Source organism: Lissotriton vulgaris, chromosome 1_1, assembly GCF_964263255.1.
Source record: "Lissotriton vulgaris chromosome 1_1, aLisVul1.2, whole genome shotgun sequence".
NCBI classification, from domain to species: Eukaryota; Metazoa; Chordata; class Amphibia; order Caudata; family Salamandridae; genus Lissotriton; species Lissotriton vulgaris.
The window spans coordinates 249,585,515-249,612,275 of record NC_141685.1 but is presented as its reverse complement, the minus strand read 5'-3'; the positions used below and the strand labels follow the sequence as shown (position 1 = coordinate 249,612,275).

At 50.7% G+C, this 26,761-nt stretch overlaps 2 non-coding genes across 2 annotated transcripts; one reads left to right on the top strand and one right to left on the bottom strand.

Annotated features, from left to right (window-relative positions):
* Positions 1–8,247: 8,247 nt before the first annotated feature.
* On the bottom strand, positions 8,248–8,319 carry TRNAE-CUC (transfer RNA glutamic acid (anticodon CUC)). Its single transcript has one exon. It is a non-coding gene; the product is annotated as a tRNA-Glu (tRNA).
* A 1,398-nt stretch (positions 8,320–9,717) lies between these two features.
* On the top strand, positions 9,718–9,790 carry TRNAV-AAC (transfer RNA valine (anticodon AAC)). The gene has a single exon. It is a non-coding gene; the product is annotated as a tRNA-Val (tRNA).
* The last annotated feature ends 16,971 nt before the right edge of the window (positions 9,791–26,761 follow it).

The following is a 26,761-nucleotide window of genomic DNA, read 5'->3' as shown; positions in this document are numbered from 1 at the left end:
AAGGCTTGTCCACCACTATCCATACTGAAGTTCTCCTCCAGTCTTGCGGGCAGGCCTATGAAGCAGCACACTCTAGAACAACAGTCACTGAGGTCACAGGACCCTTGAGAAGGGCCAGCTCTAGGGCGGTGCAACCAGTGTGACCGCACCGGGTGCTGACTTTAGGTGGAGGCATCATGTTTGCAAGTATATTATGGTTTTAAAAACGCTTACTGCCTCCTTCCTGGCCTCCAGCAATTTATAAGTTAAAATCCTAACTTAGAACAGTGAGCTATTAACTGTCATCTTAGAGCTGCATACAAACTGCAAGGTATAAATTAGAGCGTTATGTTTCCCCCCCTCCCAGTGCTTGATTATCCTAATGCCCCAAAAAGTGTTCTTTTGGACAGAAATCAATTCTGATTATTAAGGAGAACCCCCAACCATGGTATTACGTTTTAAATTCCGGGTATTGTGTTTCTCCAGACCAATCGATATAAAATTATACGGGCTACTAGTATGGTGGTCATGTGACTCCTACACCTTGTGGTCCTTAGTCTTATGTAACATTTTCTATACAATGATTTACACACGTATTGATTGTCTCTGTGTAATGTGTGTGATGTAAAGTGCGGTGACACCCTACAATGGTATGAGTGGCGCTGTAAATCAAATTAAATGCATCCAAGAGCGAGTGGTTATGGAGACTTGGGGGGCACAGTTAAAGGGTGTTAGAGAGGGAATCCATTGCAGAGGTGGTCATTGGGGGGCACTAACAAACATTAATGCACAGGACACCACCAGTGCTATGGTTGGCCCTGCCCTTGAGGCCAGTCTGCCTCACCCATAGGTAACTCCATTGGCCTCGTTTCAGCAGTAGTAGCTGCAACTCACTAGGGATTGACAATGCAGGATTTGCACGCACACCAAACTAAGGGGCTGATTAGGATGGCGGACGGACCTGCATCTGTCCGCCACCCCAGAGGAGGAGGGACCGTCCGCAGCGGCGGTCCCTCCGTGCTAATTAGGATGTGACCGCCACCCTGGCGGTCACATCCTGTATTTTTAACATTGCGGCGGGTGCTGCTTGAAGCAGCACACGCCTCAATGTTAAAAAAACCATGTTTTCCTTTGTGTGCACGAAGCTGCAGGCCCCAAGTGGTACCTGCCGCTTCATGCACGCAAAGGCAGGGGTGTACCATAGGTACCCCCCATGTGCACCCCCCACCCCTTCTTCACCCCTGGGGGCCCGCAACGGGCCCCCAAAGACAACACTGTATGCCTTTCCACGGCAGAAATGCAGACGTGGAAAGGCATATGTCCGCAGTTATTGTAATATAGCTGGCGGTGTCTTATAGACACCGCCATCTATGTTAGAGCTTTTCCGCCGCGGTCGGAAGGCGACCGCGTCGGATAAGCGGCGGACGGAAAATAGATCCCCCAGCCATCCTAATCTGGCGGGGGGTCTTTTTCCAGTCCGCAGCAGATAATCTGCATCCTCCGGCCCGGAGGATGCGGATTATCCGCAATCCTAATGAGCCCCTTAGTTCGCAAACTTCACAGTCTCCCTGCTTCATTTACAATCACGTTTAACATGTGCTGCCTGCTGTGGGGCCACTGGAATTAATTATGCGGCAACGGATGACAAAATTATGCCATAGTGTTGACTAAATTATGCATTAAAAAAAGGCTGCAGTGTAATGCAGTATATTTCCAGATATTTTATTATTTTGACGTGTGTACATATGCTAACAGTCTCTGGAAAGATTTTGCCTTATTAGTACCAGTGTAACATACAAACGCAGCAGTGAGAAAGGTGACCAGTCAACCTTTGCAATAGGCCATCCACTCCGCAGCAACACAAGTCACATTTTTTATTAACTTTTGATATGTTTGAGCTACAAACAATTTATTAGTTTAAATGGTCAGATCATGCAGCAGATCTTGCATTATGGGGCAACTATGTCAGAGCCATAATTTTAGAGAAAACATCTGCAAACTAGGATATTTTGCCATTCATGTTTGAACTGCTGTTGTGGAAAAAGAGAGAAGTGCTGATGATAGAAACTCCACGGCTCGGAGACAAATAGCTTGTGTCTCCACATTTTATCGTATTTGGTAAATTCTCTGATTAGAAGCACATCCCACTTTGTGAATATATTTTAATGTCAATAACTCATTATAACCTTAAATAATCATGTGTATCCATTGGTTGATTACACTGGGCAGTGAAATGCCAAACAAATACTAAAAATTGGGATGTATGTGCATTCTGGCCACACCTCTGGCTCCACCTACAGATCCAATCCTTGGGTTATTCCCGCCCTCTGATTCTCCGCCCACTGTTCCCCTACTTTTTTTCCCCCACTTCGACCACTGTGTAAGACTCAGCATCCCTGGACCTGTGATGTGCCGCCGCTGCAGGCGCCGCATGTGCCACACATTTACGGTGCAGGGCTTCCGCATAAGGGAGCTGGCCATTATTTTATCCCTAAATGAGCGCACGTTGTCAGTTTGACATTGGCTACTTGTAGAGGGACTCTAGGTTTCTTTTAAAATTTTTATAGCTAACATTTGGACCTATACATTTTATTTTGTATAAATTAATTGAATGTGTGTAAAATTTAGCAATGCCCGGGGAATTCTAGTAAAGGGAGCACCCCTTGGCGAATCACTAGCGTGTGTGATTGCTGCATTATTTATTACTGACTTTGACGTTGTGCTGAGAACAGAATATCCACCTTAGAAGATGAAGTTGCTACTCAAAAAACTGAATTTAAACAAGTTAAAGCACACCGAGACGATATTAGCTTTAAACTCACCAAGCTTGAAAATCAGTCTCGGAGGAACAATCTACGAGTTCTGGGGGTTCCAGAAAATGTAGGTGGATCTGATGTTCCCAAATTTGTGTGTGATCTATTTTCCTCAGCATTTCCTGAACTTACTTCTTGGGATTGGCAAGTGGTTATCGAACGTGCCCATCGTTTTCCTTTTTCTTTAAAATCAAAGCCAAAAGAAGAGGACTATCCACGAGCGATTTTGGTTAGGTTTAGTAACTTTTTGGCCAGAGAAGCCGTATTTGATTTAGCCAGACCTGATAAAAAACGTGCTGCAAAAGGGTGTAGTTTTTTTGTGAGACCCGACTTTTGCCAGGCAACAGTGTCTAAACGTTTGCATCTTAGACAGCTAATCTCTGGCTTTCAAGAAAAGGGCGCTATAGTCTACCTTCAGAATCCGGCCAAACTGAAAGTTACTGTAAAAGGACAAATGAGATTTTTTGTGTCTGAGATTGTCGCCAAAGAATGCCTAGCTTCTTTATGACTGTTTGTTACATATGCTGCTTAAAGGCGTATAGATAAGCATAAGCATTATCGTGTATTGTTATACATAGTTTTATTTTGAGTGTATCTAACTATGATGACTCTTTGCTGATTTAGAATTTTTAGGCTGGTCCTGGCTGGGTTAGGTCGGATTAGGCTGACAATCTGCTTGCCCTTTTTTTTCCTCTTGTTTAGCTTTAAATCTTCTTTTTTTCCTTCGAGTCAGATGGGAGGCGGGGGGGAAAGCGCTCGGTGATCCCAGGGACTGGCTGTCCCTGTGCCTCATAAGGTGGGTTAAGGGTGTGGGTGGGGTGGTTGGGTGGGTGGGTGTGTGTGGGTGGAATCGGGGGGTGGTGGTGGGGGTGTAAATCAACAAATTTTGGTACTTATTTTGTACGTTTTTTTTCAGATAGCTTGATTTGTCTCATTATAAGTCTTGACAATAGTATTATAAGGAGATTTCTAATAAATACATTTTCAAATGGTAAGAATAAGAATAATAAATGTTTGGTTTCTGGTGAGGACTTGCCGATATTCAATTATTATTTTCACTGATGGGTAGGGAAATTAGAATTTGTACCCTTAATGTTAATGGTCTCAATGATGGTAAAAAGAGATGAATCCTTGCTAAAATGATACATTTGTTACAAATTGATATTCTTTGCCTCCAAGAAACTCATGTTTCTTGGGGGAAAAGAGATTTATTAAGGAATCTGGGACTAGACTTGCTTATCTGTTCTAAACAAACAGGAATTAAACGGGGAGTAGCTATTCTTATGAGGCGGAATTCAGGTACTGTTCTTCAGACGTCAGCTGATAAGTGGGGTAGGTGGGCCTCGGATGAAATTCCACTATTTCTGAATAAGATTATGATTTATTCTGTTTACGGCCCTAATCTAGACGACTCAGAATTATTTAATTCTTTAAACCAGGAGCTAGCATTATGTAATATTCCTATTATATTTAATGGAGACCTAAACATTCATTTGGAAGCTAGTTTTAATATTAGGAAAAAGTAAAGGTATGTTGGCTCTAAACCACGGACGCTTAAGGCTTTAAGGTCTTTGGTAATAGATAATGGTCTCTTTGATGCTTGGCATACTTTACATTCTGCAGTTCCAGGGTATAGTTTTTTTGCTGGCCCACATAGGAAATTTGTCCGTCTCGATTATTTTTTTCTTTGCCAGTTCTTTTCTGATAAATATCAGATACAAGTTCATCCAAAATCATTGTCTGATCATAACCCTATTCTTCTCAGTTTTAACTTGCCATCTATTGGGCCGCCTTCGCAATCAACTTGGTCTTTTCAGAGGAATCTGTTACTACTACAAGATTATATATTTTTTATGTCAAATATTATTCAAGAGTTCTTCCAGATAAATAATGGATCTGCATCTATTCCAATAGTCTGGGATACATTTAATTCTATTATAAGAGGTGAAACTTTAAAGTATTCGAACTTTCAACATAAATGCAATCGGGATAAATTTAAAAAAGATTGCGAATTGGTTTTAGAAGCAGAATTACGATTGGCAGAAAGTATTAAATATAATAAGAATGTAGAAGAATCTCAAATTGATTTATCCATTAAACGCAATCAAGTTTATTCTCACATTGCTGAACAGATAACATTACGCTACTTTCAATATCGCACAGAAAGTTATGAACTGAGCGAACAAACAGGGAAAGTTCTGGCCAAAAGACTTCGTCAGCGCGCAATGTCTAATGAGATTTTCAAAATCTTCGATATAAATGGAAATGCGAAAACATCGAAAGGTGACATTGTGGTTGCATTTAATGAATTTTATAAAATACTTTATCACCAAGCTAACCAGCCATCTGGTCTGGATATTAAACAATACCTTGATGCAATTCCTAGAACCGAATTATTGATTGAACAAAAAGAGATACTTCGCGCTCCAGTTATCTGGGAAGAAATAGAATCAGCCATTCTTAGTCTAGCTAACGGCAAGGCAATGGGACCAGATCAGATTCCATTGGAATTTTATCGGGTCTTTATGACTGTCTTAAAGCCAGAACTGATCAAGATTTTTCAGTCTGCTTTTGCCGGTTATCCACCATCTTCATGGTCGTCCACTACAATTTTCATTAAAAAAAAAAGGCAAAAATTGTGAAGAGTTAGGCTCATACAGACCCATTTCTCTTATTACGGCCGACAGCAAAATCTTTTCTAAGATTTTGGCTAATAGATTAAATACACTAATGCCATCTTTGGTTTATATTAGACAACATGGATTTATTTTCAAAAGAGACACTACTGACCATGTTAAAAAAATTATAGCCTTGCTGGATTGGGCTCAGGCCTCAGAGTCCCCCGTTGTGGTGGGCCTGGTGGAAGCAGAAAAAGCGTTCGACAGGGTCACCTGGCGGTTTCTGTGGTTCGTACTAAATTGGATGGGATTTCCACATCACTAAATCACTGCAGTAAAAGCACTTTATCACAACCCCAAAGTGGTTATTAGGGTTACAGACACCAACTTTGAAGGCTTTTCTATATCAAGGGGGACAAGGCAAGGTTGCCCTTACTCCCCCTTGTTGTTTGCCTTATATCTAGAACCTTACCTTTGTAAACTATGCACTGCAATAGACATCATTCCTGTAACAATTAGTGAGAACCGCTTTAAAGTATTTGCTTATGCAGATGATTACGCTATTACCACCACAGACATTAGACGGGCACTTCCTAAAGTAATTAGTCTAGCTGAAGAATTTGGTGCACTTTCTGGTTATAAATTAAATATTACCAAAACTCAATTAATTCACTCGGATTGGGGGTGACCACACGAAATTGCTTTTGCTTCAGAAGCCCAATACCTGGGGATAACTATTTCCCCCAAGATTGATGACATCATACGCCTTAACATCGAGCCTGTTTTAACATCTTCTAATAAGGTGTTGGAAAGGTTAAATAACCTACACCTTTCTTTGTTCGGACGTGTGAATGTCATTAAAATGTTAATTTTTCCGAAGTTTTTATACTTATTCTACACAATTCCTTTACTAATTTCATCTCTTTATTTTACTAAAATTGATAGAATGGTATCTAGGTTCCTCTGGGGCTATCATCGCTCAAGGCGTGCCTTGAAATGGTGTACTCTGCCAAGATTAAGAGGCGGCTGGAGACTTCCTAATTTCCGGCTGTATTATTGGCTTATTTTTTTGAGACATATGGGCATATTACTTTTTAGAGATGCTATCATTGAAGAGCCAATTTATCCTCAGTTTATGAACTACTGTTAGGTGATAAAGTATCACAAAGCTTGGTAAAAATCTTAGAACCCAGCTATTATAAAAAAAACAAATTCAAAATTATTTTAACGGTACTTATTGTTTGGTGACAAATAAAGAAGAAAATGTTAGGCTTAAAAGATTTTCACTACTATTCTCCTATGTTAAACAATCATAGCTTGCCAGCAGTTTTTCATGATCAAATTATCACAAGATGGTATCAATCCGGCATTTCCGTATTAGGAGATTTATATCAAGATTCTAAACTTATGTCTTTAGTAGATCTCCGAGGTAAATATAGTTTGTCTAAAAATGATTTTTTTAAGTACCTCCAGATCCAGAGTTTTTTAGAATCTAAAGGCCTTCTTGATCATAGCTGTATGGAAAAATCCTATTTTAGAAATAAGTAAGAAAGTAAAAAAAATAGGCTGAGTTTACGCTACTGCAATTAATCAACTTGAAGACGATCTTTTATCAATAGAGAGCAAATGGAAAAGGAAACTTGAACTTGAGAGATTTGATATTGGAAGATCTATTGAATTATCAATTAAGATCCTGTTTAACGGCTCACTTCAAAGTCAACATTACATGTCAATCTTTGATTTATATTATTCTCCTATCAATATAGCGAGATGGAAAACAGATGCTGATGATAGCTGTAACCGATGTGACGAGACCGGGACTGATTCTATTCGCATGTTTTTTAAATGCAGGAAACTTTCACGATTTATTGCTGATATAGAAATTTTTATTAATAATTGCTTAAAACTTGATGTAAAGTTAACCCCTGAATTAGTATTGTTAGGTATACAAATGGATCACATCGGTACCAGATCGACAACCGAAGAAGCTTTTTTGTTTATCTGTATGTCAATTTTTCGTTACTGTATTACTTCTAGATGGATTGATGTTGAACCTCCAATTTTTCATCATTCGCGTTCCAAATTGCTCTCTATTTATCATCTAGAAATCGCAATGTATAAACTTAAAGGGATAAAAAGAACTTCACTGGGATTAAAAATATGGGAACCTGTAATCAATTGGATTTAATGTGATTTATTTAAGTACCTTATATCAATTGCCTGTTTTTTTAAAAAATATAATTTTTTTATTTGCTTTGGTCTTGATATTCATTTTTGCTCATTGTACAGTTGACTGTTGAAAAAAATGCAAAATAAAATGAAATAAAAAAAAAAGACTTTGACGCTGTGTTTTAACTTTGGATAAAATGTATCATGAATTCTAGTGGTAAGAAGCCAATATTGGTAAATATGTGCGCTACAAAGAATCCCTAACATACACTGTGCATGCAGTATATTTAACCTGGTGCTTTAATCATAGGATGTTTTAAAGTATTCTGATAAAAATTGAATTGTGCTGAAGACAGCCTTGATTGGTGTTGGATCGATGACCCGGAAGTCTGCACACCTAGCAGACAGAGATAAAGCAGCTTGTCAGAAAGTTTAGCGTTTTCCCTACAGGCGGTGTTTGTTGGCCTGTGGCAGGGTCAGTCACATGTCATGGATTCCTGGCATTTAATTGAGTCTATCCCAGTTCTGTGCCCCAGTGTTTCTTGTAAAAACAACAGGTGATGGACCGAATGTGTATCAATGTCACACACTCAACCCAGTCCAAAGATCTGGGCCCAAATCCATCGTTTTTTTGCACTCCACACTACCCCGGGTTAAAAAATGTCCCCTTTCCTGACCGGGAATCGAACCCGGGCCGCGGCGGTGAGAGCGCCGAATCCTAACCACTAGACCACCAGGGAGCGCTGTGTACCTTTCCATTTCAGCCTCTGATGACTACAAAGGTGCAGCTGTGAGTGTGTGAATGTTGGATGGAGGCGCTATTTATATTCACATTCATCCTACCGATGCTTTTACAGAAAAGCCCCAAAACAGGAAAGTATCATATAGAAGTTACAAAACTGTTTTGCAGACTACAGCCTAAGGAAACGGATAAAACAAAGACGCACTTAGAAGAGAGACCGAGGTCGGGGTGACAGGGAAAGGTTCAAGGATCTCCATTCAGTGAGAGACCTCGACTGCGCAGCGTTCAGTGACCTCCCCAGTGAGAGCTACACACCTGCACAGGGAGATCTTATCTGTGCATCGGTCACTGGTGTTCAGTGAGATTCCTATTAGATGTGAGTGTGGTCACTCAGCTGTGCAGGGTCAGTGACCTGGATTCAGGGAGAGAGGTCATAGCTCTGCAGCTTTCACTCGCACATATTCACTGACGGATATTTCAGCTGTACATGGTTCAGGCATGAGCATCCAGTGAGAGCTCACGTGCTCTGATGTTTTCAGTGACGTGCAGTCAGTGAGAGTCTGCTGACCTGTGCAGCGATCAGCGAAATGTGCATTGAGTGAGAGATCTCTTACTGCAGCCCACAGTGATGTGCATTCAGTGAGAGACGATGCTTGAGCAGCATTGAGTACTTTGCATTCAGTGAGAGGCGCTGCTTGTGCAGCATTGAGTACTGTGCATTCAGTGAGAGGCGATGCTTGTACAGCATTGAGTACTGTGCATCCAGTGAGAGGCGATGCTTGTGCAGCATTGAGTACTGTGCATCCAGTGAGAGGCGATGCTTGTGCAGCATTGAGTACTGTGCATCCAGTGAGAGGCGATGCTTCTGCAGCCTTGAGTACTGTGCATTCAGTGAGAGGCGATGCTTGTGCAGCATTGAGTACTGTGCATTCAGTGAGAGGCGATGCTTGTGCAGCATTGAGTACTGTGCATTCAGTGAGAGGCGATGCTTGTGCAGCATTGAGTACTGTGCTTTCAGTGAGACACGATGCTTGTGCAGCATTGAGTACTGTGCATTCAGTGAGAGGCGATGCTTCTGCAGCCTTGAGTACTGTGCATTCAGTGAGGGGCGATGCTTGTGCAGCATTGAGTACTGTGCATCCAGTGAGAGGCGATGCTTCTGCAGCCTTGAGTACTGTGCATTCAGTGAGAGGCGATGCTTGTGCAGCATTGAGTGCTGTGAATTCAGTGAGAGGCGATGCTTCTGCAGCCTTGAGTACTGTGCATTCAGTGAGAGGCGATGCTTCTGCAGCATTGAGTACTGTGCATTCAGTGAGAGAACGTTAGAAAAGCTTCCATATCTCTGCGTCTCTCCAGCTGTCTCCAGGGCTCTCTGCTCATCGGGCACCTTCCATGAGTTTCCGTAGTGTAGTGGTTATCACGTTCGCCTAACACGCGAAAGGTCCCCGGTTCGAGACCGGGCGGAAACACTTTTTTCCTTTGAAAAAAGTAACTCACAACAGTTAACCTCTTGGCTGCTAATGACAAGGGTAACTCGTCATGCACTTTTCATTGATTTCAATGGAAATTAAATAAATAGTAAAATATTGCCTCATTATTAGAATGTAATCCAAGTTGTGGCAACAAAGTAAAAGTTCTGGAAATAAAAAGTGGGGTCAGAGGTAAAACAATTCTCCCCTCCCTAGAATCATCTTGACACATTGTTACAAACAGTGTATCAGGTGTTCCACCGAAAAGCGAGCAGACAAGCATAAGGGTAATAAAATATAATCTGGTGACAAAGCTCGACACGGCCCCCTGGCAGCACTGGCAGGACGGGTAGTTTGGTATAAATTAGAAGTTTGCTTGTGATCAGAGGGCTTTGCCTACGCTTTCAATCACTGAGACCATAAATGTATTAAATGCAGAATTTTGGGCGTCACAGTTGGCCGCGTGGGCAGAAAGCAGTGATTGATTCAAATGTAAGTGGAAACTTCTATAACAGGTGGAATCGCTGCCTGTTTTAAGAAACCCGAATGACAACAGAGGAAAAGTTAGAGCGATCGAAATAAAAGAGTAAAAAGCGAAATTATTTTCTGTTAAAAACTTCCATTTCAATTCTGCTGAATAACAATAAAAAAATCTCCCCCGCCCGAATAGAGACTTGAACCCTAGATCCTCAGATTAAAAGCCTGATGCTCTACCGACTGAGCTATCCGGGCCTCTTCCATGTGAATGGGGCACAGGTCTTCTGCGTGATGTGCACAGTGTTCGTGTTATCTCAGGAGCATTTTTTATCCTTGGTCCATGTGGGATTTCAACCTCCCTAAACACACACTGCACACTCCAGCCCCCCTGAAGCCAGCGCCTGGACTCTCACTTTAAGAGTTCCTGGCGCCCCAGTCTGTTTTCATAAACCGGCTCCCATTCTGAGAGCGCACAGAGGCAGGAGGGGTTCAAGTCTCACAACCACAGATTGCATATTGATGATATTGCTAGAAGATGAAACACAAATGTGACGCGATGGTGACGTCATCGAAGTAAATCCATGCACAGTGTGAGGGAATCCGCTCAGAGAAAACACTGACCAGGTGACCTCTGACCCAGATGGCTTTAGAAGGTGTCATGACTCAACTGTGCAACCTTTCTGCACCGTGACAGATTAACAGAAGTAACACGACCCTTCTCTGGCAAACATACCTGTGCCGGCACCTATTTACAACACACTGGCACAGGACAAGGGACCCAGCACCCCCTCCTCCGGCTTTATAGGCTCTACAGGCAGTGGCACAAACAGCTAAGAACACACTCAGATATTACAGGCTCTACAGGCAGTGGCACAAACAGCTAAGAACACACTCAGATATTACAGGCTCTACAGGCAGTGGCACAAACAGCTAAGAACACACTCAGATATTACAGGCTCTACAGGCAGTGGCACAAACAGCTAAGAACACACTCAGATATTACAGACTCTAAAGGCAGTGGTAAAAACAGCTAAGAACGCCGACAGACATCAGAGGCTCTACAGGAACCTGTGCAAACGGACATGCGTACGCATGACTGTCAATACAGGCTCCACAGCCTTGACACACTCAGAGGTATCACAGGCTCAAGTCTACAGACACTGATGCAAACAGCTGGGCGCGGACTCACAAACATTACATGCAATACAGGATGGGGTACAAACAGCCATTGGCACACTGACAGACCTTACAGGCTCTACAGGCACTGGTGCAAACGGCCATGTTCACGCTCACAGCACAGGGCTGGCGCTAGGCATGCGCAGCTGTCCAAGGCCCCGCACTCTGCCCACCAATATGGGCCTCGTGCCAGGGTCCCCCTCAGCCCCGCCTGTGCCTCGCGCCTGCGCTGCAGCTCTGCGAGGCCCAGGGAAGGGGCCTCTCTCTCCTCAGCCTCCCAGGCATGTGTAAGGGAAGGGAACTTTCAAAGAAGAAGCAACTCCCCCTCTTTCAGCCCCCGATGAGCTGTGGAAGAGACGCTCGTGCAATCACCACACTCCAAGCTGTACAGAAGCGTAAAAGACCATTTATTAGGATAAGGCTGCAAACATACAAATGAACTTTATTAAACGGGGCACGCCCCGTTTAATAAAGTTCATTTGTATGTTGCCACAATGGCGGTTGTGTCCCGCTGAGGCTCCGTGATTGGGCCGGCATCCTACCCGGTTCCCGTGGTCGCCGAGAGCCACACACATCGGAATCTACAGTCGGAACATACCCGACGGCCGAAGCGATCCCGCAGTCCCTGGCAACCTGCACAACAGCTATGGGAAACGATGATTATCCCACCCTAGACGCGTGCGGCGACTCAAGATGGCGCCTGCGGTCGAGTGAATCCGCGCCAGCGGCCTCACTCAGACGTCGGGAACCTCACCCTCATGCCTCACACCTCCCGAACACCATCCCTGCAATGACGGCGAAACCAGCGGGGGCGCGCTACCAAGAAGCCTTCCCGCATCAGAACCATCCGCACTGAGGAAAACAGGTCCCGGGTAGACGCAATCCCGCCATTTTAGAGGAGCCGAGCTGCCGCCTTCCCGAGCAGAGTCGCGGCCAAAGTGAACCACGCAGCGGCACCACACTACAAAGAGGTACCTGCTCACAGACACCAAGACCTGGGGCCTACCATCGAGCATCGTGCTGCCAGTATCCTCCAGGGAAACTCAAAACATTTGGCTCGCCTGACCCCAAGATGGCGCCCGGCGAGAGCCGCGAGTGAAGGAATGGACACGGCAGTCCCCAGGAAGCACTCCTGTACCTGCTACCTGAAGGTGAGCCGAACGCCCCAATATCCCTCCCGCAGCACTCCCCTGAGTGGAAGGCCCGTCGAGGCCGCATTGTCGAACTGCCAACCTCCTCCCATGACTGCAACAAGCGCTGCCTGACCCTAACATGAGGAGTAATAACTCTCCCTACCTCATAAATCGGACTACTCCTACCATTGGGTCACAGAGCTGGGGCCCCCGTTCGACATACAAGCTACATATCATCTTGGGATCCTGTCTCTTGTTTCCCCCCCGCCCATCCAGGGCGTGCTACACCAAAGGAACTGGGGGCTACAGCGAACTTATCCTGGACAGCACGCTGACAACCCAAGCCTCGTGATTCTCTGATGAGCACCGGTCAACACCTCGTCATCACTTACCTGAGCAAAACAGCCGCAGAGCGACACACTCCTCCTCGCCTCTGACACCAAGCAGTATTCCCCGTGATTGCCGCCATGGGGAAACCGAAGGTTACACAGACACCCTCTGTGCCAGAAACTGCTCCAGAAAATATGCCCCACACGCGGGCATGGTCGCAAACTAACACGTCGCAAGCTGACCCAACTCTATCAGCGAAACTGGACCAAGTGTTAGCGGCCATTGAATTGTCCTGGATGTCCATGGAGGAACGACTAGGCACCCAGGCAACCGACATTAGCCTGATCCGTGACGACCACCGGAAACTCGCGGATAAGGTAAAGGATGGGGAGAACACACTGGTCGACCTACAACCCATGGTTAAGATGCAGCAAACCACGCTTCAGGAGGTCCTACACCGCATGGCCATCATGGAAGAGCGCGCAGATGATTTGGAAGGACGGTTGAGGCGCTGTAACATCCGCGTGCTTGGTCTGCCGGAGGTAATTGAAGGTTCGAACCCCCTAGACTACATGGAGACATGGATTACATTCTTTTACCCCAGCCACGGACCGCACTCCATTCTTTTCCATTGAACGCACCCACAGAGTTCCAGCTCGGAGGCCACTGCCAGGATTGGCCGCGAGACCGATGCTCGCAAAGTTTCTACACTTCCGCGACCGGGACGCAGTGCTCCGAGCGGCTCGAGTGGCAGGTCCCCTACAAGTGGAGAACAAACAAATAATGATTTCCCCAGACTATGCACATGCAGTTCAACAACAGAGATCCTCCTTTCTTGATGTAAAGAGGAGACTCCGCACGAACAATGTCCAGTACTCCTTGCTGTACCCAGCTCGCCTCAAGGTCCTACACAAGGGCTCTGCCATTTTCTTTGCCACCACCGAGGACACACAGGACTGGGCAGACCAGCACTGCCCATTACAGTCCAGAGCAGAGACTAAGCGCCACCCCAGCCCCAAGCCACCACAATCCAGAAGATGTGGTCCGAAGCGACTCCACAATGGCACCACTAGAAGATCTGGGTCTTTTCCCCAAGAGTCCCCAGACTTGACACAAATAGTACAGGAACGCCAGGAGATCCTGCAGGCGGTGATTGATCTACAAGCGTCGCCCCTCATGCAAAACACTGATCGACCCCCACACATATTCACATCGGAGGGGGAAAATTACAGCGACGACACATTGTCCGGTGGCGGCTCCACCACTCCCCACCTGGTCACCCCACAAACAGCTGATGCTATCCTGCACGGACAATTGGGTACCTCTTCAACATGAATGAACCTCATAGATATTATCACGAGCGCCCGGCTCACACTGAACTCCCTTAGCATCGCATATAAGATCTCACTATGATGTATTGGCTCAAGCGCGACTTTCACTGATCCTCCAAAGGCCCGATCCGTGCAGTCTCCCGTGCACACACACTGCCACCCCCACAGGTTCTTGTTACACCTTTTCCCCTAGCAGGGAATTCGTTTGGATATATCGCCACCGGCGACGTGTCCTATGTATTGGGACTGTTTCCCGGCCCCAGTTCCATTAGTTCTAACCCTAGTTTACTACCGTCCCACCCCTCTCATAGCATGGCACTGGGTACACGAAACGCCTTAGACAGTACTTTGACGGGTCACATGGGTGCTTCCCCCAACAAGAGGGCTATTGGATTGGGGATATTACTAACTGCAAGACCCCCTGAATACCGTAACAAGGATGTTGGATAATGGCAACACAACTGTATGACATTAATGTCCTTACACTCAATGTCAGGGGCCTACACACACCGAGAAAGCGATACACCGTATACTCGTACATAAAACACCAAAATACCAGAATCGAATTCCTACAGGAAACCCACCTCAATGGCACTGAAGTAGGCAAACTTAAGGCTAAATGGCGCGGCACGGTCTGCGCCACGACTTATTCAGCATATGCACAAGGCGCCCTGATCTGTGTTAGGCCAGGGACTCCCTTCCGGGAACTCAGAAGGGAGGTGGACAAAGAAGGCAGGTACGCTTTACTAGAGGGGCTCCTCGATGGCCAAGCGGTCCTCTTAGGTAGCATTTACGCCCCAACTTGGAACAGGACAAATTTTGGGACCATCTCACGGGGATCCTGGCCCAGTTCACCGCTGTTCCCTGGCTCTTGGGAGGGGATTATAATTGCACATTTGACATCGCCTTAGACCGCTCACATCCCCCACCCCTGCGCTCCCCGGCTCCCAGGCAAACGGAGAAGTTCCGAGCTTGGACCACACACTGGGCTCTCACAGATGCATGGCGAATCCATCACCCACACACCCGAATAAACTCATTTCACTCCATCCCCCATAATTTACGGGTGCGCCTAGACAGATTCCTCTGCTCCGCGCCGATCCTCCGCAAGATCTTAACCACGGATTATATGGGCAGGATCGTATCGGACCATGATGCCCATATACTATGACTCAACTGGCATCCCCCACCTGACGACTGCCCTGAGAATGCCTAACTGACCAGGTCTTTAAGCAGGATCACACACAAAGTATACAAAACTTCTTCACCCACAATGCAGGCACAGCTTCATCGGTACTGGTGGAATGGGATGCATTCAAAGTGGTGGCCTGGGGGGAATGTATTAAACAAATAACAGGGGTTCGACGGACACTAGAGCAGGCACTCATTAAAGCGGAACAGCACCTCGCCACAACCACTAAACGAGACGACCTCTCTGAGGAACAAGCTACACTCACGGCCAAAGCCAAAACGGCCTACCAAGCGGCTTGTGCTGACCTTCGCATATATAATTTCAGGGCTTATGCCACCCGCATGTATAAAGAAAGAGAGAAAACGGGCACGATGCTCGCCTGGTTAGCGCAGCAGGACACCAACATTAAACCAATTACCGAAATCATCAACCCTGGAGGCACCCTGGTGCGCTCCCAGGATGGGATCCTTTTAGAGTTCCAACACTATTACAAGATGGTGTATAGCACCCCGATCCCGCCCTCACAGTCCTAAATAGATCATTTCCTCGACCCTCTAACGCTGCCCACAATCATGAAAGCAGACAAGCTCGCACTAGACTCAACGATAGTGTCCGTGGATGTCATCCAAGCGCTGCGTACCCTCTCTAGACGGACTGCCACTGGAGTATTACACAGCATTTTCTACCCTATTAGTCCCACAGCTAACACTAATGTTTGCGACAGCCCTTGCACAAGGGATGTTACCCAAATCCCTTCGGGAATCTGTAATTGTGACCTTTCTGAAGCCGCATCGGGACCCACAACTCATGGCGTCGTATCGTCCCATTACACTCTTACGCACCGACTGTAAAATACTAGGGAAAATATTAGCCGATAGATATATACAAGTAATACACTTCCTGGTTCACCCGGATCAATGCGGGTTTGTACCCGGCAGAAAAACATCCCAGAACATCCGCTGCATCGTCCATGTGCAGGATCAGGTGAAAAACACGTACCCACGTACCTGTCTCATCCTAGACCTCGAGAAGGCTTTCGACACCCTCACCTGGCAATATCTATTTTCTGTCTTACACCTACTTAACATCGGCCCCGTTCTTCTAGCGTACACGCGACTATTATATACAGGCCTTACCACACGGGTCCGGATAGGGAGACACATTTCCACGGCCTTCAAGGTCCGGCAGGGCATGAGGCAAGGCTGCCCCCTCTCACCCCTCCTCTTCGCCCTCGCGGTCGAACCACTGGCCATAAGATTACATCAGAAGGGCATACAATGGGGCATTCCACTCGCGGACATCACTCATAGCGTCTCCATGTACGCTGACGTCCCTTTAATATATGTACGGGTGAGGTTCTTTAATTTTGACTCCATCTTATATTTGTCATCAATTTGTCTTGCCTTTCCACAGACTGCTCTATTCATGAAGTATTTCTGCCCTTTTGACTGCAAAGTGTAGAAAACCCCCTTCTGTCCTTGCTTTGAAAGCAATCTTAGACACTAGCTGGCCTAACTGCATAGAGCCATGTTCTGCCATTACTGATTGACTTATAAGTGCTGTAATTGATTGACTTATGGGTTGGGCAGAAACACGACGTAAGGGGGACATTCTGGTTACATGATGTGTTAGAAGGGGACCCGGAGGGTCGGCCGAGTACAGGGGGAGAGGCCTCCTGTGAGGGCCGTCTCCGGCGATCGTACAGACAAGTAACTTCCCCCCCCCCCACAAATGGACACCACACAAGGATGCGATCTGCACACTTTATATAGGATTCTTGAGGCACGGTTATCAACGATACAGTGGGGGGCAGGACACGAGGATCCTCCCAATTCTAGTCTCTGTAGGGAAAGGGGTAGCGGGACAGTCTTGGTACCGGTCCGGTACAAGGGCGGCCAGAAGGAGCTCACAATCCTCGAGCTCAGGTGTCTGCAAGGTCGGGCCGCGGCAGCGCCAGCAGGCTAGGATGATAGTTCTCGGCAAGGAGGGCCGCGCAGCGCCAGCAGGCTAGGATGGTAGTTCTCGGCAAGAAGGGCTGCGGCAGCGCCAGCAGGCTAGGATGGTAGTTCTCGGCAAGAAGGGGCGCGGCAGTGCCAGCAGGCTAGGATGATAGTTCTCGGTAAGGAGGGCCGCGGCAGCGCCAGCAGGCTACGATGATGATTTCGTTGCAGAGGGGCCGCGGCAGCGCCAGCAGGCAAGAGCGATGATTCACAAGGATGGGCCGCGGCAGCGCCAGCAGGTCCAGACGAAGATGCACGTTGCAGAGGGCCGCGGCAGCGCCAGCAGGCTTCGGAGATGGTTCACAAGGCAAGGCTGCGGCAGCGCCAGCAGTCCGTCAGGGATGAGTTCTTCAAGGTGTCTCTCGACTCCAGGATACAACTGCCTTCCTGTTCTGGAGCGGCCCCAGTTATAGGTCTGGTCTCCTTTGATGTCCGGACCCTCGCGCTTGGAGGTCGGGAGGTCCGGGATGAGGGAGTCCAGACACCCAGCAGGGGGGTGGAGCCAGCGCCCGGGGAGGCCGGGGGCGATCGGCACCTGGCGGGGGAGAGCCATCGACACTCCTTTCTCCCATTGACCTGCCAAGTGCTCTCTACACCTCCTGGGTGGATGGTGGTGCCTCGATGTCGGGGCCTGGCCAGGCCCAGGGTTGGGGTCGAGCCGAGGCCACGCGGCCTCGTGATGCCGTGTCCAAGATGGCGGCTGGGCCGGGGCGATGGTGCTGATAGAGGCCCGGGCCAGCCGATACGGGGGTGTTCGGGAGCAGGCGTCCCGTTGGGGACGGGTTGCGGGTTGCCTCGGTGGGTTGCCGGGATGGTTCTTTCGGGGGATACAGGGAGAGCCAGTGTCCGGGCCCTATCATGCGGGGATGGGATCCTTTTAGAGTTCCAACACTATTACAAGATGGTGTATAGCACCCCGATCCCGCCCTCACAGTCCTAAATAGATCATTTCCTCGACCCTCTAACGCTGCCCACAATCATGAAAGCAGACAAGCTCGCACTAGACTCAACGATAGTGTCCGTGGATGTCATCCAAGCGCTGCGTACCCTCTCTAGACGGACTGCCACTGGAGTATTACACAGCATTTTCTACCCTATTAGTCCCACAGCTAACACTAATGTTTGCGACAGCCCTTGCACAAGGGATGTTACCCAAATCCCTTCGGGAATCTGTAATTGTGACCTTTCTGAAGCCGCATCGGGACCCACAACTCATGGCGTCGTATCGTCCCATTACACTCTTACGCACCGACTGTAAAATACTAGGGAAAATATTAGCCGATAGATATATACAAGTAATACACTTCCTGGTTCACCCGGATCAATGCGGGTTTGTACCCGGCAGAAAAACATCCCAGAACATCCGCTGCATCGTCCATGTGCAGGATCAGGTGAAAAACACGTACCCACGTACCTGTCTCATCCTAGACCTCGAGAAGGCTTTCGACACCCTCACCTGGCAATATCTATTTTCTGTCTTACACCTACTTAACATCGGCCCCGTTCTTCTAGCGTACACGCGACTATTATATACAGGCCTTACCACACGGGTCCGGATAGGGAGACACATTTCCACGGCCTTCAAGGTCCGGCAGGGCATGAGGCAAGGCTGCCCCCTCTCACCCCTCCTCTTCGCCCTCGCGGTCGAACCACTGGCCATAAGATTACATCAGAAGGGCATACAATGGGGCATTCCACTCGCGGACATCACTCATAGCGTCTCCATGTACGCTGACGTCCCTTTAATATATGTACGGGTGAGGTTCTTTAATTTTGACTCCATCTTATATTTGTCATCAATTTGTCTTGCCTTTCCACAGACTGCTCTATTCATGAAGTATTTCTGCCCTTTTGACTGCAAAGTGTAGAAAACCCCCTTCTGTCCTTGCTTTGAAAGCAATCTTAGACACTAGCTGGCCTAACTGCATAGAGCCATGTTCTGCCATTACTGATTGACTTATAAGTGCTGTAATTGATTGACTTATGGGTTGGGCAGAAACACGACGTAAGGGGGACATTCTGGTTACATGATGTGTTAGAAGGGGACCCGGAGGGTCGGCCGAGTACAGGGGGAGAGGCCTCCTGTGAGGGCCGTCTCCGGCGATCGTACAGACAAGTAACTTCCCCCCCCCCCCACAAATGGACACCACACAAGGATGCGATCTGCACACTTTATATAGGATTCTTGAGGCACGGTTATCAACGATACAGTGGGGGGCAGGACACGAGGATCCTCCCAATTCTAGTCTCTGTAGGGAAAGGGGTAGCGGGACAGTCTTGGTACCGGTCCGGTACAAGGGCGGCCAGAAGGAGCTCACAATCCTCGAGCTCAGGTGTCTGCAAGGTCGGGCCGCGGCAGCGCCAGCAGGCTAGGATGATAGTTCTCGGCAAGGAGGGCCGCGCAGCGCCAGCAGGCTAGGATGGTAGTTCTCGGCAAGAAGGGCTGCGGCAGCGCCAGCAGGCTAGGATGGTAGTTCTCGGCAAGAAGGGGCGCGGCAGTGCCAGCAGGCTAGGATGATAGTTCTCGGTAAGGAGGGCCGCGGCAGCGCCAGCAGGCTACGATGATGATTTCGTTGCAGAGGGGCCGCGGCAGCGCCAGCAGGCAAGAGCGATGATTCACAAGGATGGGCCGCGGCAGCGCCAGCAGGTCCAGACGAAGATGCACGTTGCAGAGGGCCGCGGCAGCGCCAGCAGGCTTCGGAGATGGTTCACAAGGCAAGGCTGCGGCAGCGCCAGCAGTCCGTCAGGGATGAGTTCTTCAAGGTGTCTCTCGACTCCAGGATACAACTGCCTTCCTGTTCTGGAGCGGCCCCAGTTATAGGTCTGGTCTCCTTTGATGTCCGGACCCTCGCGCTTGGAGGTCGGGAGGTCCGGGATGAGGGAGTCCAGACACCCAGCAGGGGGGTGGAGCCAGCGCCCGGGGAGGCCGGGGGCGATCGGCACCTGGCGGGGGAGAGCCATCGACACTCCTTTCTCCCATTGACCTGCCAAGTGCTCTCTACACCTCCTGGGTGGATGGTGGTGCCTCGATGTCGGGGCCTGGCCAGGCCCAGGGTTGGGGTCGAGCCGAGGCCACGCGGCCTCGTGATGCCGTGTCCAAGATGGCGGCTGGGCCGGGGCGATGGTGCTGATAGAGGCCCGGGCCAGCCGATACGGGGGTGTTCGGGAGCAGGCGTCCCGTTGGGGACGGGTTGCGGGTTGCCTCGGTGGGTTGCCGGGATGGTTCTTTCGGGGGATACAGGGAGAGCCAGTGTCCGGGCCCTATCATGCGGGGAGGGAGCGGGCCTTCCACGTGGCCTGTCCAACATGCGTCCCCCCCAGCTGAAGGCAGGGAGAGTCACCCATCCTCTTGGGTACTCTCCTCGCCGAGGCGGAAAAAGCGTGACAGGCCGTCCGCGTTGGCGTGGTCCTGGCCAGGACGATGCTCCACAGTGAAGTTCATCCCCTGTAAGGAGATGGACCATCGCAACAGTTTTGGGTTCTCCCCCCGCATTTGCATCAGCCACTGCAGGGGTCGGTGGTCTGTCTGTACCCTGAAGTGAGTACCGAAGAGGTAGGGCCGGAGTTTCTTGAGGGCCCATACCACTGCGAAGGCCTCCCGCTCGATGGTGCTCCAGCGCTGTTCTCGAGCCAGCAGGCGTCGACTGATGAAGGCCACTGGCTGATCGACTCCCTCGGCGTTGAGTTGAGAGAGGACTGCCCCAACGCCATGATCTGAGGCGTCCGTCTGGACTATGAATTCCCGGCTGTAGTCGGGGGCCTGGAGCACGGGGGCGGTGCACATGGCGGTCTTCAAGTTCTCGAAGGCCGCTTGACAGTCGGAGTCCAGTTGACTGTTTTGGGGTGTTTCTTGGATGTGAGTTCTGTGAGGGGCCCCACAATGCTGCCATAGTCCTTTACAAACCGTTGGTAGTATCCGGTGAGCCCCAGGAAGACTTGGACCTCGGTTTGGGTGACAGGTGGTTGCCAGGACTGGATGGCAGCGATCTTGAGCTGAAGGGGGCCACCAGACCGCTCCCCACTTGGTGTCCGAGGTAGGTCACGGACCCCTGGCCAATCTGGCATTTGCTGGCTTTGATGGTGAGGCCGGCCTGCTGGAGGGCGTGCAGGACTTCTCGGAGGTGGTGGAGGTGGTTTGCCCAGTGGCGACTGTACACAGCAATATCGTCCAGGTAGGCGGCGCTAAATTCTTTGAGGCCCGCCAGTACCTGGTTCACGAGTCGTTGGAAGGTAGCTGGAGCGTTTTTCATGCCGAATGGCATCACTTTGAAGTGGTAGTGGCCATCCGGGGTAGAGAAGGCGGATCGTTCTTGGGCCCTGGGGGTGAGGCCGATTTGCCAGTAGCCCGCTGTTAGATCGAAGATGCTCAGGTAGCGGGCAGCCCCCATGCGGTCAACCAGCTCATCCGCCCGGGGGATGGGGTGAGCGTCGGTTCGGGTAACGGCGTTCAGGCCCCGATAGTCCACACAGAACCGGAGCTCGGGGGCAACGCCCGGGGCGGCAGCCTTGGGGACCAGTACGACTGGGCTGGCCCAGGGGCTGTCGGATGGCTCGATCACTCCTAGAGCCAGCATTTTGGTGACTTCGTTCTGGATGCAGGCGCGCACCCGATCTGGCACTCGGTACGCCCTGTGTCGAATAAGTGGACTATCCCCGGTGTCCACGTCGTGAAGGCACCAGGGGGTGACCCCGGGGGTGAGGGAGAACAGGTTTGCAAATTGTAGCAGGAGAGTTCGGCAGTCTTGGCGTTGCTCCGGGGACAAGGCATCGGAGAGTCTGACCCCTTCCACTGAGCCATCTTTTTCACGGGTCCTCAGTAGGTCAGGGAGGGGCTTGGAGTCTTCTTCCGTCCCACTATCTGTTGCCATCAGTAGGCTGAGTTCCGAGCGTACGAAGTGGGGTTTGAGTCTGTTGGCGTGGAGGACTCGTAGGGGGTTCCGGGAGGACTCCATGTCGATTAGGTAGGTGACGGGGCCCTTGCGCTCTATCACCTTGAAGGGTCCTGTCCATTTGTCCTGTAGGGCACAGGGTGCGACCGGAGACATCACCCAGACTTGGTGTCCTGGTTCGAACTCGATGGAGGAGGCATGCTGATCGTACCATTTCTTCATGTCCTCCTGACTGGCCTCAAGGTTGGCTTTGGCGAGTTCCCTGAATCGCCGGGTCTGGTTGCAGAGGGTCAGGAGATACTTATATACATCTGGAGGAGTCTTCTGGGGGGCCATCTCCCATCCTTCCTTGACCAGGCTGAGGGGCCCCGGACGGGGTGTCCGTACAGGAGCTCAAAGAGACTGAAGCCGAGGGATTTCTGGGGAACTTCTCGATAGGCGAAGAGGAGGCACGGGAGCAGCACGTCCCATTGGCGACGTAGGGGTTCTTCTAGGCCCATGATCATTCCCTTGAGAGTGTGGTTAAACCGCTCGACCAGTCCATTTCCTTGCGGGTGATAAGAGGTCGTGAATTTGTGGGTGACCCCGCACTGTTGCCAGAGAGACCTCATGTACTTCGAGATAAAGTTCGTGCCCCTGTCGCTGACGACTTCCCGGGGGAAGCCCACCCGAGAGAAGATCCCCATCAGGGCTCGGCCTACCACAGGCGCTGTCACGGTCCGAAGAGGAATGGCCTCGGGATAGCGGGTGGCGTGGTCCACCAGGACCAGGATGTACCGGTGCCCCTGTGCCGTTCGGGGGTCCAGTGGCCCCACAATGTCTATTCCCACCCGTTCGAACGGGGTGGTGACGACGGGAAAGGGTTGCAAGGGTGCTTTGATCTTTCGGCCACTCTTCCCGCTGGCCTGGCAGGTGGGGCAGGCCCGGCAGTGGTTGGAGACATCATTTCACATTTTGGGCCAGTAGAAATGAGTTACCAGGCGGTTGTACGTTTTGTCTTGCCCCAGGTGCCCAGCGAGGGGGACATCGTGTGCCAAGTTCAAAAGGAAGTCTCTGAAGTGGAGGGGCACCACCAGCACCCGACTGGCCCCCAGCTCAGCAATTATTTGCTCACTGTAGAGCAGGTCATTGTCCCAATAAATCCAGTGGGCCCCTGAGGTGTCTCCTGCGCTCTGGGCGAGGGCTTGCTGCCGGAGTCCCTCGAGGGAGGGACAGGTTCTCTGCTCCTGTCGGAATTGTTCCTGGGTGGGACCACCCTCTTGACGCCACTGGGCCAGTTCGGGAAGGTCCTGGAGTCGAACGGGCCCTTCTTCGTTTTGTTCTGGGGGATTGGCTCTTAGGGCGGCTCCCTCCGGGACGATCGGGGGAGGAGGTTCTGGCCATTCGGGTTCTTCGGGACTGGGGATGGCGCGGGCGGCCATGGACCGGGTCGTTATGCATGCCCATTCAGGGAGGCCCAACATCCCCAGGTGCTCTCTTCTTTCGACGGCTGCCCAGGGGGAACTTTCGAGGTCGTTCCCCTGGAGGCAGTCCACTGGTGCATCATCGCGGACAGTCACCTTCAGTATTCTGGACACTCCTCCCCACTCGAAGGGGATGCAGGCCATCCGACACAGGCTTTCTGAGTTGTCGGCTGACCGGACGGGGCAAAGGATGTTCAGCAAGATCTGATCCGGGGTCACCAGATGACAGCGGACTGCTGTCGCACTGGCCCCGGTGTCGCGTAGGGCTTCAGCCCGGCGCCCATTAATGTTGACCCACTGGCTGTATTTCCGCGTATTGGCGGGTAGGGAGGCCCGCGAAATCATGTCTCTTTCCCCTAGGCAGACCAGGGACATGGCGGCTGGTTCCCACTCGGGCTGGTCGGCTTCGTACTCCTCAGGATTTTCTGGGGTTTGCTCTTCCCCCAGGGTGGCGGCAGCGACCTGGCGGGGCATAGGGTTCTGGTTCTTCGGGCAATTAGGATCATTGGCGTAGTGGCCGGGTCGCTGGCATCGGTGGCAAGTAACGTTGGCCCGGAACCCTGGACGCATCGGGGGGTTTCCCCTGCCGGCCGGGGGTGGGGCGTTGCTGGTGGGAGCTGCCAGAACGGCGTCTCTGCCCCGACCCTGGCCTCCTCCTCCCCCTCGGGGGCGATGGGGTCCGTGGTTTGTTCTGTTTGTTTCGCTGGGCCCGTTTCGGGCAACTCGGGTGCTCTCCCATCGGTCAGCTTCGGCGGCGAGTTGCCGTGGTTCAGTCAGTTTACTGTCGAGGAGGTGCTGCCTGAGCTCGATGAAGCAATTGTTAGAAAGATGCTCCCACACAATAAGGTCAAAGAGTTGCTCGTAAGTTGTCACCTTGCTGCCCTTGATCCACCCCTCGAATACTCGGCTGAAAAAGTTCACGTACTCCACCCAAGTTGTACCCGGGATCCGTTTGCAGTCGCGGAACCGCTGGCGGTACATCTCGGGGGTGAGTCAGTATCGAGTGAGGAGGGCGGCTTTCATGTGGTCGTAGGATGTCATCTGATGGTCCGGGAGTTGCAGCAGGGCGTCTCGCCCTTCGTTGACGAACCTCCCCCATAATCCGGCTCCCCAGTCGCTTCGGGGAATCCGGTGGGAGGTCATGGCTACCTCATAGGCTTTGAACCATTGCTGGATATCGTCGTTCCGGTAATACTCTGACGACATCCTTGGGGATGTGGACTTAAGGGTCTGTAGTGGCAGGAGTGTTCGGACGCTCGGGAACCCCGAGATCTTTGTTCTGTTTCCAAAGCTCTATTTCTTTTAGGTTGCGCTCATGTTCGTAGGCTAGCTTTTTCTCTTCTAACTCTCTCTGTCTTTGTTTCTCTTCCCGCTCCTCTCGGAGCCGCAAGTGTTCCAATGTTATTTTTTGTTCCGCCAATTTCAGTTCTCCATCCAAACGAAGTTGAGCTAGCTCCAATTCATGGAGCCTGCTTTTTTCCCGTTCTCGGATCTCCTCTGGGGAGAGACCCGATCTTCTTTCTTCCGTCGGAGTGGTGTTCGTTTCCGGTGCCTCGAGGCTTTGGTTTTGGGGTACGGCCGTACCCGTCTCTGCCCAAGATTCCAGGGCCTTTTTGAAGTCTTCTTTTGTGCTCAGTCCTGTGGTAGCAATGCCTAGTTCTATGCAGAATTGCTTTAGTTCTCTGTGGTTGTACTCTTCTAGTTTCTCCATCTGGAATTTTTCTGTGGTTCCGCTCTCTTTTGTTGTCATTGTGGTTGTGTCGTGGGGTGAGTGACTCTCTGTACGATTACGCGTTGGTTCGGATCGCGCCGCTGGCCACAAATGTTAGACGGGGACCCGGAGGGTCGGCCGAGTACAGGGGGAGAGGCCTCCGGTGAGGGCAGTCTCCGGCGATCGTACAGACAAGTAACTTCCCCCCCCCCACAAATGGACACCACACAAGGATGCGATCTGCACACTTTATATAGGATTCTTGAGGCACGGTTATCAACGATACAGTGGGGGGCAGGACACGGGGATCCTCACAATTCTAGCCTCTGTAGGGAAAGGGGTAGCGGGACAGTCTTGGTACCGGTCCGGTACAAGGGCGGCCAGAAGGAGCTCACAATCCTCGAGCTCAGGTGTCTGTAAGGTCGGGCCGCGGCTGCGCCAGCAGGCTAGGATGATAGTTCTTGGCAAGGAGAGCCACGGCAGCGCCAGCAGGCTAGGATGGTAGTTCTCGGCAAGAAGGGCAGCGGCAGCGCCAGCAGGCTAGGATGGTAGTTCTCGGCAAGAAGGGCCGCGGCAGCGCCAGCAGGCTAGGATGATAGTTCTCGGTAAGGAGGGCCACGGCAGCGCCAGCAGGCTACGATGATGATTTCGTTGCAGAGGGGCCGCGGCAGCGCCAGCAGGCAAGAGCGATGATTCACAAGGATGGGCCGCGGCAGCGCCAGCAGGTCCAGATGAGGATGCACGTTGCAGAGGGCCGCGGCAGCGCCAGCAGGCTTTGGAGATGGTTCACAAGGCAAGGCTGCGGCAGCGCCAGCAGTCCGTCAGGGATGAGTTCTTCAAGGTGTCTCTCGACTCCAGGATACAACTGCCTTCCTGTTCTGGAGCGGCCCCAGTTTTAGGTCTGGTCTCCTTTGATGTCCGGACCCTCGCGCTTGGAGGTCGGGAGGTCCGGGATGAGGGAGTCCAGACACCCAGCAGGGGGGTGGAGCCAGCGCCCGGGGAGGCCGGGAGCGATCGGCACCTGGCGGGGGAGAGCCATCGACACTCCTTTCTCCCATTGACCTGCCAAGTGGTCTCTTCACCTCCTGGGTGGATTGTAGTGCCTCGATGTCGGGGCCTGGCCAGGCCCAGGGTTGGGGTCAAGCCGAGGCCACTCGGCCCCGTGATGCCGTGTCCAAGATGGCGGCTGGGCCGGGGCGATGGTGCTGATGGAGGCCCGGGCCAGCCGATACGGGGGTGTTCGGGAGCAGGCGTCCCGTTGGGGACGGG